This window comes from Bidens hawaiensis, unplaced genomic scaffold (genome assembly GCF_021521415.1).
Source record: "Bidens hawaiensis isolate Kalapana, Puna unplaced genomic scaffold, B.hawaiensis_p1.1 tig00010855_1, whole genome shotgun sequence".
NCBI classification, from domain to species: Eukaryota; Viridiplantae; Streptophyta; class Magnoliopsida; order Asterales; family Asteraceae; genus Bidens; species Bidens hawaiensis.
The window spans coordinates 813,974-827,958 of record NW_027491838.1 but is presented as its reverse complement, the minus strand read 5'-3'; positions in this window follow the sequence as shown (position 1 = coordinate 827,958).

Here is a 13,985-nt window from a genome sequence, read left to right as displayed (position 1 = left end):
CGCGGACGCCGCCGAAGAGTCAGCAGCAACAGTAACCGCCGGCTCGGTGAACGATGCTGTAAAAATTGCACTCACCGCCGGCGGTGACGTCATCTCGGCTGGAACAGTTGGCTCAAAGGATTGAGCAACTGGACCAGCGGAAGCAGGCGAAGGTGCCTGGGTCGACGCCTCAGGTAGGCTGACCGAGCCTACCGTCATTGGCGGAGAGGTACTCCCCTGCGCTCCACCCTGGAATGCGTCAACATCCACGCCTGCAGAAAGAAGACAAGTGTCAATAAATTTATGAAGTATGATAAATCTACAAAAAGAATGTTTATACTTACGGGTTTTCTTGAGCCTGAACGTACGGATGGGCGGGGATGAACCCGATGGAGCCGGTCTCTTGACGCCGGTCACCGTCGTCGTCGGTTCTCCGGAGGTAACAGTCGTAGCCTCCGGAGCAGTGGTCTTCTCACCACCGGGTTTCCCCGCCACTTCTTCATTATCTGACTTGGTGTCAGATAGAAGCACCGGATCAGCTGTGGAGGCCACCTTCTCCTTCCCTTTCCCGCCGGCAGCCTTCTTCTTCCGCACTAGCGGAGGACCATCTGCGGATTTCTCAGAAGAAGACAGGATGTAAGGAATTCCAGCAGCGGGTACAGCATTGAGGGGTTGAGGATATAATATCGCCTTACCTGGCCGCCGGTGGCTCAGGATCTCTTGGCCCGGCGGATAGACCTCCACAAACCGATCCGCCATTTGTTCCAGGATGGGCAACTCGTTCTCGTCTAGAGCACGAGTACCCATCCGCGCGGGACCGTCAGCTTCCCGCGGGTACAGGAGTGACTCCAAGTTGTTCCCCTCTGAAAGAAAATAAACAGTTAGAAGATAAACTCGTATAAGCAAAGAGAAACGGAGCATACCGTAAGGGATAGAGTTCGAACCATATTCGAGGACGATTGGAACCTTTTGCGCGTCAGCCTCTTTCCACACTCGGCTCATCCCCAACATCACCATCCCGGACTCCGGAAACCGGAAAACCGGAGATTGGACCCGGGATATCTTTGCAAACCATTCCGCCTCCTGGTAGTTTGTGGCGTGGTGGCTCGGAATGGCTTGGCCATTTTTAAACTTCATGGCAATAGGGACGGCGCGAGCAGAAATGTAGAAGAACTCCCGCTTCCATGATCGGAGACTGCGCTCTGTCGCGCAAATCTTCAAACCCTTGATTCGGGTTGTCAGGGTGTACCACCCCTGGATGCACCTCCAAGTATAGAAGGTCATCAGGCGGTCCACGTAGGGCTCAACACCCAATATCCGGCACACCCACTCGAAGTGGCGAATCTTCGCGATCGCCATTGGGTGCAGCTCGGTCAGATGAACACCGTGCCTTTCGAGGACACGGTAAACAAACTTTGTCAATGGGAACCTAAGGTTCCCATAAACAAAGAATGCAGCATATACCCCGATCTTGCCACTGGGGGCATCGTACACGGTCTGATGGGGTTCAGGAAACTCAGGCTCGAGAGGATCGAGCATGAACTTCCTAACAACATACCGGTACTGATCGCCGGGCAGAGCACACTGGCACTCACCAGCAGTACTCTTGTCATCGGCCGAAGACTCAAGATCACGAGAAGACATTGTGCAGAAAAAAGAAAGCGATTTCGGGAAAATGCTAGCCTGAAAAGGGGAGTATTTTCCGGAAATCGCTAAAGAAGAAGAAGAGAAGGGTGAAAGTGTGGATTGCAAACAGCCCTCTCCCCCTTTATATACTAATCGCAATTAATGCGATGAATTTAATGCGGAGGAGAGAGAAATCGAAGGTGCAATGAAACTATGACACGTGGCATAAAGCAGGCTGGCAACAGCTGTTGACAGGACGTGTGCCAGCAATTTCGCGGCCACGCGCCCAAAAAATTGCGCCCACGCGCCTGAAAAAGAGACTGGAATGACCATATAATGTCACGTCACCATAACTTCCTGCACGTCCTGACACAGTCAGAAGAAACCGTCGCACGACGTTTCAGACGTTTGGACTGTTCCTATCTTTCTACCAACTCTTCGAATTTTGAAATTCAAAATTCAAAAAAGATTCAAAAGTAAGCGGGAAAACACCCCTTACCTTGGCAAACAAGTAACCATAAGCCGGATGCGGGTACAGTGTTAAGGCAAAACCCTTCACATACCTAGCACCCGCAGGGAATTGAAGCCAAGAATACCTTGGCAACCAAGTAACTATAAGCCGGATGCGGGTACAGTGTTAAGGCAAAACCCTTCACATACCTAGCACCCGCAGGGAATTGAAGCCAAGGATACCTTGGCAACCAAGTAACTATAAGACAGGTGCGGGTACAGTGTTAAGGCAAAACCCTTCACATACCTAGCACCCGCAGAGAATTGAAACCAAGAAGGATCTTCTAGGCAATGCTTGCGGATAGAGGAATAACATCCCCGCATAACGGGAACGTCGAGAATTATATTGTTTGAAACTCCGTAATGGAATTGGTGGTCTTAGCATAATTGATCACTATGTTGAAAACCACCAGAACCTCATGGAGACTATATACAAGTGAGACTCAACGCTCCTGCCTTGCGAGAAGGTTACATACCTACCCGCATCATACCCAAAGATCAAGCAAAAAAATCGGGAATTTTTGCAAGTGACACTAGGAAACCCGCGGGAAGAATCCCCACGGAGAACCTTAAAGCTAAAAAGCCTTTTCAAAACCCCTTGCTCAAAGTCCAAATGTTCACCTCACTTTATTAAACATTCATGAGAAGAACATTGGACTGGGGGGACTTGAAGAGGTAGGTCCCAGCAGAGCCCAGTTGGTCCCGCAAGACTCACCTTGAACAGGGACGTCTGCGCAAAGGCCATCTGCTTCCGCAGGACCCACCATGCTCAGAGAACCTTACGCGCAGTACGCAAGCTGTACACGCAGGGAAAGCCTCCCAATGGTGAAGTACCCCGCCTGTTCCCGCAGTTGCGGATACAAGCCATCAGGGAAGGCTACCCGCAGACAGCAGGGCTACACGCACAAGACAATAGATACTTCAGTAGTCACACGAAGGAATGAGCAAGACGGGAACGATCCCGCCAAAATGAGCCAGTCCATATGATTCTGAAAGATCTTCTGTACTATACCTACCAAGGTATGGATAGGACAGACAATCTGACCAGAACAGCCCATGAGCCAATCATAGGGTGACAGCTCACCGACAACAGTACGAGGAGGAGCACCCTCTAGTACTGTTTGTCACTATTAGCCGCTGCCTACTCACCAACCCTTACTGCAGGGCATGCGCAGCCTACAGTTGGTGAAATAGTGTTACTGTTGGCCGTAACCTATTCACCAACCAGCATGGCCTGCGTATAATCCACAGTAAGTAGGACGTGCATAATCTACAGTTGGAGGAATAGTGCAGCCGACATAGTTACTGTTGGCCGTAACCTATCCACCAACCAGTATGGCCTGTGCATAGTCCACTGTTGGTAGAACAGGAATACTATTCAGCCGGCTATACCTTCTAACCTACCTTCGGCTATAAATACTCCAACATCTTGGAATGGTAAGATCATCTGCTATCCAGTTATCTAGCAATCTCTTAATATACACTTATATTCAGAGCAATCTAGTCTGATTCTCACGCCGGAGGGTGGTCACAAGGAGGAACCCCCCCTTCTCAGTGACGAGCTTACGGTGTTTGTTTTGCAGGTCTCCTGAAGAACAGCCTTCTCAGTTAGATCTCATCCGTGGGAAACATTACTTAACCCCCCAGATTATCTATAATCTGTCCAGATTATCTATAATCTGTCCAGGGTTCACTTAGTGTTTCTTCACGTGGTATATCTATAACTAGATTTTATCTCCCATACTACAAGGATTGTTTTACATTATTCGTTTTTAATATTTATATATGTATATTTGGATATTAATTTTATTTGTTGTAAGAAAGTTAATAATTAATATACTTAAGATTTGATGATGAAATGGTTTCATAAATAAATGATATGTTATAACCAATGTTGTAAAACTCCTGAGTAGGCGGCCGAGTACTCCGATTACTCCCCGCCTAGATCGAGTACTCCTCGCCTCGGCCGAGTACTCCGTAGGTATTTTCCGAGTATCCCCGACTATTCTCGAGTAGTCGCGACTCCCCAGTCGACCGCCTAACGATTTTTACAACCTTGGTTATAACCCGTTTAAAACTACCTGGATTTGGTGACACATGACCCGCTTATGTTTTTTACTATAAAATTGTTTATTAATTATAAATAATATCTTTTTCTTTTTAAATTGGATATTAAATTTTAGTATATTCCTATTTTGTAGGATTTTCATATCAAATAATTGGTAAGATTAATTTTTAATTTAATGAGATGTTATAACCCGTTTAAGAGCTATCTGGTTTTGGTAAGACTCATACCCATGAATTTGGGTTAAATCAATGAGAGGTCTCCATTTAAAAATTAAGAAATCTGGTGGCTTTCATAAAATGAGGGAACGACCATATCGCGACATATAAGATTTTTGGGTTTTCGTTTATATATATTATAGATAGATGTTTTCATTTGTTTTTATTTCACGTATGAAACTTTTTAACAAACCGGAGGTGATTAAATTGGCATGTATCAACAAAACCTTGAAATTAAATTGAAGGAATGAAAATGCAATTAAGCAGCTAATATAACGTGAGAATAGATTTAATGATATCCAAGGTTCACAAATTATTGAATTAAAATAAGATAAAATAACGAAAATTCTTACCGGGAATCATCAATGGTAAAATCAAATCTTTAAATGAAGAATTTATCAGTTGGTGGTTTAATTAATTGCATGGGGTGGTAGTTAAGATTTAAGATCTTAATGTCTCAAGTTCAAATCCCGACTCAAGGGGGGTTTTTCTATAGTGTTGGGTTTCATCATTGATGATGTTTTTAAGTTAATCAGGCAAAAATGTCAAAAACAATTATGGACGACTGACATTTTGTCTCAGAAAGACTCACTCAAATATTGTATATAGTTACAAACGCTATTAAAAAATATGAAGAATTTAATAATAGTAAGAAACAAAAACATGTGAAGTCTGGCCAACCATTTAAGACGTTTTTACACGTAAAAATGACCCAGAAAGGCTTGACATTTTTTTTTTGCGCCATGTATTCTTCGACTATTTCTGGCGTGCTTTTATCCTTTTATACGCCACTATATGACAATTTCATTGGTGTATCCATTTTTTAATGATTTGCTGGAATTAAAAACACTGCAACAACTTATGCTCACACTTGCGATCTACGTAGCATAGGAATTGAAAAATAACAGAAGATCAATTTAAAAAAGAATAATGGAAAAAAAAAAAAAAGAAAAAGCTCGGCTGCAACTGATACTATGAAAGCATTCCCAAAATACGTTGAATGGTTAGAAAAACAACTTTTTAAACAATCACTCGAGCATAAAACTCAATTTTAAAACAATAAGTAGAATAGAACGGTAGTTGGTTATGGCCAAAAGTACCAGCATAACTGTTAACCTCAGTTTCATAAAAAGGCTAGTTGAGAGGGCAGGTGAACCGCTGTATTTCGATTTTTTGACGATTTGAGTCGACCTTTTTTTTTCTCTCAAGATCGTTTGTTCTAGTAAAATTTTATAAATAATAACGATGACTCATGATTATAATCTTTGCACGTAATTACATATTCCATAAATGAAAAAGAATTGTGCAAATAATTAAAATCCGACGACTGGTTTCAAATTTTAAACCAAACCAAACTATCAAAACAATCAAACCATGAACCATACTTTTCAAATTTCAAAACAACCAAATTGACTCTGTTTTTTACTAGAACAATTAGATTGTTTTAACTGTTTTTAAACACTTGTATATGATAGGGTTTAAATTTAGCTCTGTTTTAAGGCTGTTATATATAATCTACTCAATTGTTTATAACTAGGATTTAGGACCCATGCTTCGCGACGGGACCGTTAAATCAAACAGAAACATATACATAAAAAAGTTAAACTATAAACTCGGTGCCGAAACAAAGTCATTATGTATCAAGTTACGACATCGAAACTAAACAAAAGAAACAAAGAGGTCTATGCCAAAATACAACAAATTATATCATATGTAAATCAAAAAAACCGGCGCGTTACATCTGCGAACCAACAAAAATTTGGTTACTATCAGCGTACCAACACAAATTCGTAAACATAAATTAGTAAGCCAAAAAAAAGTATTTTAAAGGCGAGGTGTCAAACGTTGAAATGCGGGTATAAAACCATACGAAGATGGGATATTTTTAAATCATGAAAAAAATTTCGATCATTGTAAAGACAGACTATAAAAAATATGAAAGCAAAGTTTAAGAAAACCATTTAACCGATAAATAAAACATGTAAAACCGACACTCGCTCAAATTTAGTGTTTAAAAATATAGTTTGTTAAGTATTTTATTTAGTTTAAACAAAAAATAAAATAAAGAAAATAAAATTCATCATTTTAATTGTGAAATTATGGATAATGATTTAGTGGTTATAATTAATAAAATATAAAAACTCTGAATAGTAAAAGAAATAGTAATTTAATATATTAAAATAATAAATAGTAAAAGAAATAGTAAATTTGTGAGGGGGAGAGAATCCTCTATTTAATATATATATATTTTTTAAACGTTAAATCATTTTAAAAGAATATAAAATATGGTGACGATATTACTATTAGTCACGATTCAACATGGCACCGACATGAAAGACGCGGATGGCAAAGTCAAAACAAAGGCAAAAATCTTAAAATATCGTGCTCGATGATTAAATTATTAAAATATCAACTTTCCTTTTTAGTTCCGGAAACTACTGCTACTTTGTTCTAAGCTGCTCATTTAACTTTCATGATTTTGTTTTAATATGAAACTAAGATTGATTTTGTTTTAATATGAAACTAAGATAGAGCCCGTGTGATACACAAGTTGTTAAAAAGTAAAATAAAAAAGTGAAATTTAATAATATATATATTAACATATCTTATAAATTTATAAGATATAAATAATTTACTAAAATACATAGATTAGTAAGAATAATTTATATTTGTATTTTAAAAGTAATAAAATGAATGTTGTGAAATTATACCAATTAAGAAAAAAAAAAAGACTAACATTAATTAATTATTGTTGAGTTGGTAATTCATAAACATTTTAAAACTAAGGTATTGAGTTCAATTCTCATCATCAACATATTTTTCATTTTATCATTTATAAAGGAAAAATTGTAAAAATAGAAACTTGTATACTTAGAGCCTATGTGAAGAGTCTAATTAAATGACAAATAAAAAAATTGTGTTGCTTTAATATATAGGTAGATATTGTTCAAATAGTTGTCTCGTAAACTTAAAAGAAGAATAAGAAAACCATGTTAACTTTAGTTTGAAGAAAATATTGCAAGAAAAATAGTAAGTTAATAAAAACTAAAATATAAAATCAACTCCTTGTACTTTGACGCCGCCCAAAATTTTTTCTTTCTAGTTTGTGTGATTGATTTTTTTTTTTTCATATAGATCAGTTTTAATCGCATGAAGCATTTGAATGATCAGCACCAGCCTCCAACCACAATCTTCAATAGCCTCTAACCACAATCTTCAATAAAAAAGGTCACGAGGCTACCGCTAAACTAATTGATCGTTGATCGATATCCACAACAAAAATCACAATTGCACACCTCACTGAAAGTAAAATGTCATTGACGGCTGGAATTAAATAATGAACAAATATATGGAAAATTGCATTTTAATAATCCTTGACGTGTTGTGATAATAATTCATGCGTTTTACCAAATATAAATTGAGTGCAAAATCTATGATGATTATGTTACCGGATGACTTTTGGAAACAAAAATAAAAGTTAGGATTATTATAGATCAAATAGTTATTGTTAGGATTATTATTGTCCGATAGGTGTTTACAGTGTTGACTGGTCATTTGTTGTAAACTAGAGGTGCACACAGAAACTGGTTAACCGGCTTATAACCGGTTCGTACCCGAAAAGGTAACCGGTCAAGTACAAACCGGTTTTTAATCGACCCTAACCGTTAGTTAGAAATCGGTTATTCAATTTCCACTTTAGAACTGGTTAGTAACCGGTATTTTAAAACCGGTTAATCGGTTATTGACGTTGAAAAGCAACAGCAGCTGCAGGCAACATTTTTTTACCGTTGGGAACGGTCTAGAGACCGTTTTATGAATGTTTGGACCCATTTAACCCTCCTTACTAATATAAATAGGTATTGGGTGTGTTGGGTTGATTACACCACTTCTCGAGCTCTCAAAAACGAAAAAGAAAAGCAAAAACCGAACTCAAAAACCGCTTCAAAAACCTCAATAAAGTTGCAACACTTGAACAACTTAGTGGTTTAACCGTCAAGAAGATTGTCTCAACAAACCGAGACCAGACCCTTTGTGCTAGTTTCGACAAGTGTGAAATGCCGAACGGGTCATTTAAGGCTCGGTGCAAAAAATGTGGAAAATTTTACGCACCCGAATCAAACTCCACCTTAAGGCTTCACCTTTCAAAACATTGTCAAGTCATGAAAAACAATCCGGCCGTGGATCAAGCGCATCTTTCAACCAATGGAGCCGACATTTGGGTTTTCAACCTCGACAACGCTCGTGATAGGATGGCAAAATTTGTCATTCAAGAAGGCTTGCCGTTTAGTCACTTTGACAACCCGCTCTTGACAAAGTTGATTCAAGAAACGCTCTAACCTTGTTATCAACATGTAAGTCGCACTACCTTAAGGCGCGATTGTTTTAAAATGTGGAAAAAAGCTAAAAAAGAATTAGTTTGGGTTTCGAAAACTTAAAAACCGGTGTTAACCACCGACGTTTGGTTAGCTCCACACGGTATACCGTTTTCGTATCTTTGCGTTACCGCGCATTAGGTTAATCCCGACACGTGGCAAATGATAAAGCGTATGATCGCGTTTGAGTTATTTAGTTATCCTCACACCGCCCAAAACTTGTTTTATATTTTAGATGGTGTTATACAAACATATAAATTACAAGACAAGCTTCTTTCCATATCTTTTGATAACACGCCAAATAATACCGCCGCGGTTGAAAAACTAAAACTAAAATACCAACCGATTTGCGACGGTGATTTTTACATACTTGATGTGTTACACATATCATTAACTTGGTTGTGCAAGACGGTTAAAAGTTAAGCAAATAAAAAGGTTAACCGGGCATTTTAGAATAGTGTCAACCGAAATTTTTAAAGCTATTAAGCAAAGATATCTAAGATATTTGCAATTGTGTATCGAAACGAATTTCATCACTTTAAGTCCGTATTTCGACGTACCTACTAGGTGGAATTCGATTTGGTTAATGCTTGATAGTGGGTTAAGACAAAGACCGACTTTGGAAATATTTTATGACAATCTTTCCAACAAACGAAAAGTTAAGGCATTTTCGTCGAAGGGTTGGGGAACGATTACAAAGTTAAGCGAGTTGCTTAAAGGTTTTAAAAATGCAACCACTTATTTTTAGGGAGTTTATTACCCGACAAGTTCGTTGGTTCTTCATCAAATTTGGTTAGTTTGTGTCCAAATAAACGATTTTGAATACGTCGATCCAATGCACGATTATATGATAGCTCCAATGAAATTAAAATTGAGAAAATATTTTGAAGAATTGCCCGTGGTTTTTACTTGTGCTGGTGCGTTGAAGCCGAATTTAACCATTACCGGAGTTGAAACTTTAATCGAAAAAATTGTTTGGGCTTTGGATTTGCATTTAGATGACCATAATTATGCAACAAAACAAGGGAGAAAATTTAATACTTATTAGAAAACATGTTTGAATATTATGCTCTTAAATATGGTTTGACACCAAACGTTCGACAATCAATGGGTTTTGGAGAAAGCTCGTCATCAAGTAACCTAAACATAAGTTTGTTTAATGATACAAGAAAAGATAAAATTAAAAAAGCTCGTGGTAGCGCACCAAATAGCGAGCTAAGCCGGTATGATGCAACCGATTTTATGTTCACGGCAAATGATTTTGAAAACTTTGATTTTTGGGTTGGTGGAAGCAAATTGAACCCCAATTCCCGTGCTTGCCGTCATGGCCCGTGATTTACTAATCGTCCAAGCTTCTACAGTAGTTTCGGAAAGTGCTTTTTTCTTTGAGTGGTAGGATTTTATCGATACGAAGGGCGAGGCTAACACCGGAATCGTTGGAAATGTGAAAAGACCACTCGGATGCGGCGGACCGAATCCAACATATATCTAATCTTGAAGGAGAGCTCGATGTTGAAGGAAAACTACACGAAGAAGAAGTAGTGGGTGCTGCACAACCACTAACCGAGGAAGAACAAATGTATGATGATTCAGTGCGATCGAGTAGTCCCGAACCGGATCGTGAAGACCCATTTAATGTAGATGACATGGATAACGAAGAATAAAATCATTAAACGATGAAGCCGAAGCCCGAAAGGAAGAACAAAACAATAAACGAAGAGAATAAACAAACGAATTCAACGTCACGAATATTATAAACATTTATGTATTATTTTGAAACAATGGTAATGAAAATGTTGAAAGTGTGTAAAAAATCAAATAAAAACGAGTGTTGTTAGTTTTTTATTTTTTATTTTTCCAGTTTTTTTTCTATTTTTTCTAACTCTTTTTTCAAAAAAAAAAAGAAAAACAGTTTTTTAACCGGTTATCGGTTAAACGGTCCGGATATTAACCTAACCCGGCTATACTGGTTAGGGTATTCCTGATGAATAACCGGGTACTACCCGACCCGATTAACCGGTCAACCCGTTTAATTCCCGCAAAAAAAAACAAAAAAACGGTTATTGGTTAACCGGTTAACCGCTTTGTGCACCTCTACCGTAAACCCTTCATTATTACTGGCAATTTCGTCGTGTTCCAAGCCCAAGCGTTTTGGTTGCACTTGTACGTTTTATCCGATTCTCGTTTGCTATTTGTAACAGACTAACAGTCACTAACTGGATTGGGCTGTAGGACAGCTGGTTAGCGGTCTCATGTATGCTTTCGGGTTGTTGTGGCTGGATCATAGCCCATATAATATCTTTGGCCCAACTGGTTTTGTAGCCACATAAACAATCTAGCCCAACGGCCCAATCAGTGACTAAGTTACTTGCTACTTAGTTATTAGGGATTTTTACATATTTCCCCTTTCTAACATTTGAAATTACATATTTCCCTGAAATACAAGTTTTTAATGCAAAATGTACAATGCTATTTAAGCATGGTTTGAAAAAATATGTAATTTCAAAGTTTAGAAAGGAAAAATATGTAAATGCCCCTAGTTATTAATTATTTTTCTGGTTTAAACTGTTCACTCAACTACTCAACTGTAAGAAGATAATTTACATTTGGTAAATTATTATCTATTCACTTACTCAAAGAGTTGTAGTAATATTTTATGTCTATAGGTTACAAGCTGGCATGTTGGACTTTCCTCGAAGTGAAGGCATGCTTTGCAAGCTCCATTGTGTTAGAAAAAAACAACAATAAATTGGTTTCTTTGAATCCGATGACACCCATTCTCTAGAGTTTAATCCTCCAACTTTTGGACAAGTGTTTTTATGTTAAAATTTCTCTTGCTTACATATTTGCATGAAGAACATATAATGGCCGGTATGGAGAACAAAGTGTATTTATTATGTGTTCTTGTGTACAATATGGAGAGAGAGAAAGCCTACACTATGCACTTCAAATGATTTCACATTCATTTACGTAGCATTTGGTATGCAGTAAAGGAGGGTGGAATTGAATGACCCATTGTAAGAGAATAAAGAAAAGTGTATTTGGTTTAACAAAGGGGTGGAATGGCCCATTACCAAGCCCATTTCATTCACTCTAAAACACCCCAATTTTATTCCATTCATACCCTGTGTTTTTTTTTTCATTTAATTTCCTTTTTTACCCTACATCACCTTCACCACCCTTCCACCACCATCAACACCCACCACCACCAACCACCATCGCAACCACCACCATTGTTGTCCACCGTCGTCGTTACCATCACCAACCATCACTATCAGTGCCAGGCGCCCACCACCGCCACCCGCCCGTCGCCCACAACAACCCGCCATCACCATCACCGCCCAAGAATGCCACGATCGCCACCTACCTCCCCACACCACCACCACTCACTAGCTTTTTAGTTTTTATTTTTTCTTTTTTTCCTACCTACCAAACAACGCAAAATAATCATTCATTTCATTCTCATGTGGTAACCAAACAACTAATTGGAAATAGTAAAAACATATTGTATTTCTTTGTCTATTTCATTCTGTCGTCAATTCATTACATCATTCCAAACAGACCTTTATTTACGCGCCAATCCAGTTTACCAAACATGTGGCTCTGGATTACCACTTTGTAGGTGAGAAGGGCTCAACCGCAGTCCCTTCCTTCGAATAATTCTGTTAAGGATTGGAGTCTTTGACTTACCTCCTTGCCGGAAGGTACAATGACTAAGAGCAAATAAAATAAGGGTCTGTTTAGTATGAGGTGATGGAATGAACAAGGAATTGGAATGTACAAATGAATGAAATGAATCATTACTATTCCATTACTTTGTTTGGTTATTATGATGGAATGAAATGAATAATCACTTTATTATTATTTTTTTATTAAATAGTAAACTATACACACATATATTTTTGTCGGTTAATGAAACGGTAATAACATAATACGATAAAATAATAATAATAATAATAATTGTAATTTAATAATAGTTATACTACAACAAAATAATACTCCGTAGTAATAATAATAATAATAATAATAATAATAATAATAATAATAAGGAATGGAACGAAAGAAAAAACACATTTTACTAAAGAATGAAAAATGCTATATATTGAAGGAGTTTTATTTCTTAGGAAAGATTCATTACATTGATGAATGCCAACCAAATATGTTTTATTTTATTTATTTATTTATTTGGAATGATCCATTCCATTCTGCCTATCATTACTTCATACCAAACACTGCGCTACCGTCTCTATTCCAACTATCCTTTAATACCTAATTAATAAAATCTTCATCCTCCATCTCATAATACCAAATTCTTCCACCATTCAGCAATGTTGTACAATGATAGTTTTCATTGAGCAATTTTGTCCACTCATATTTCTCATGTTAATTTTCATTATGCAATTTTGCTTATTTTGATTTCTCACGTTAATTTTCATTATACGATTTTGTTCATTTTGATTTCTCGTGTTAATATTCATTATGCAACCTTGTTCATCTTGATTTCTCATAGTAAATCTTCATTATGCAATTTTCTTCATTTAGATTCCCATAGCAATTTTCATTACGCGATTTTGTTTATTTTGATTTTTTATGCCAAATTTTCATTGGGTGAAGACGTTCACGACAATTCAAGAACAACACGACTTTTCATACCAATTTACAGCAGTTGACACAAATATGGTCCAAATGGACCAAATAGCTATCAAGTGGCTCAATCATTTTTTATATATTATATATTTTTTAACACTTTATATATTATATTAAAGATAATAGATAATATATAATTTATGTAAAATGTCAAAAATTCTATGAAATTGCCCCACGCAAAAAACTATAATCGGCATCTGAAAGCATCTTTTTGGTTGATTCCATGAAGAGGTAGGTCCCAGCAGAGCCCAGTTGGACCCGCAAGACTCACCTTGAAGAGGGACGTCTGCGCAGAAACCAACAGGATCCGCAGGACCAACCATGCTCAGAGACGTGACGTCCTTACGCGCAGTACGCAAGCTGTTCCCGCAGGAAATGCCTCCCAATGGTGAAGGACTCCGCCTGTTCCCGCAGCTTCGGATACAAGCCATCAGGGAAGGCCACCCGCGCAGCAAGGCTACACGCACAAGGCACTTAGCTCTCAATCACTCAGTGTCACCTGAAGGAATGAGCAAAGCCGGGAACAATCCCGCACAAGGGCGGGAGGGGGAATACTCCCGCCCAAAT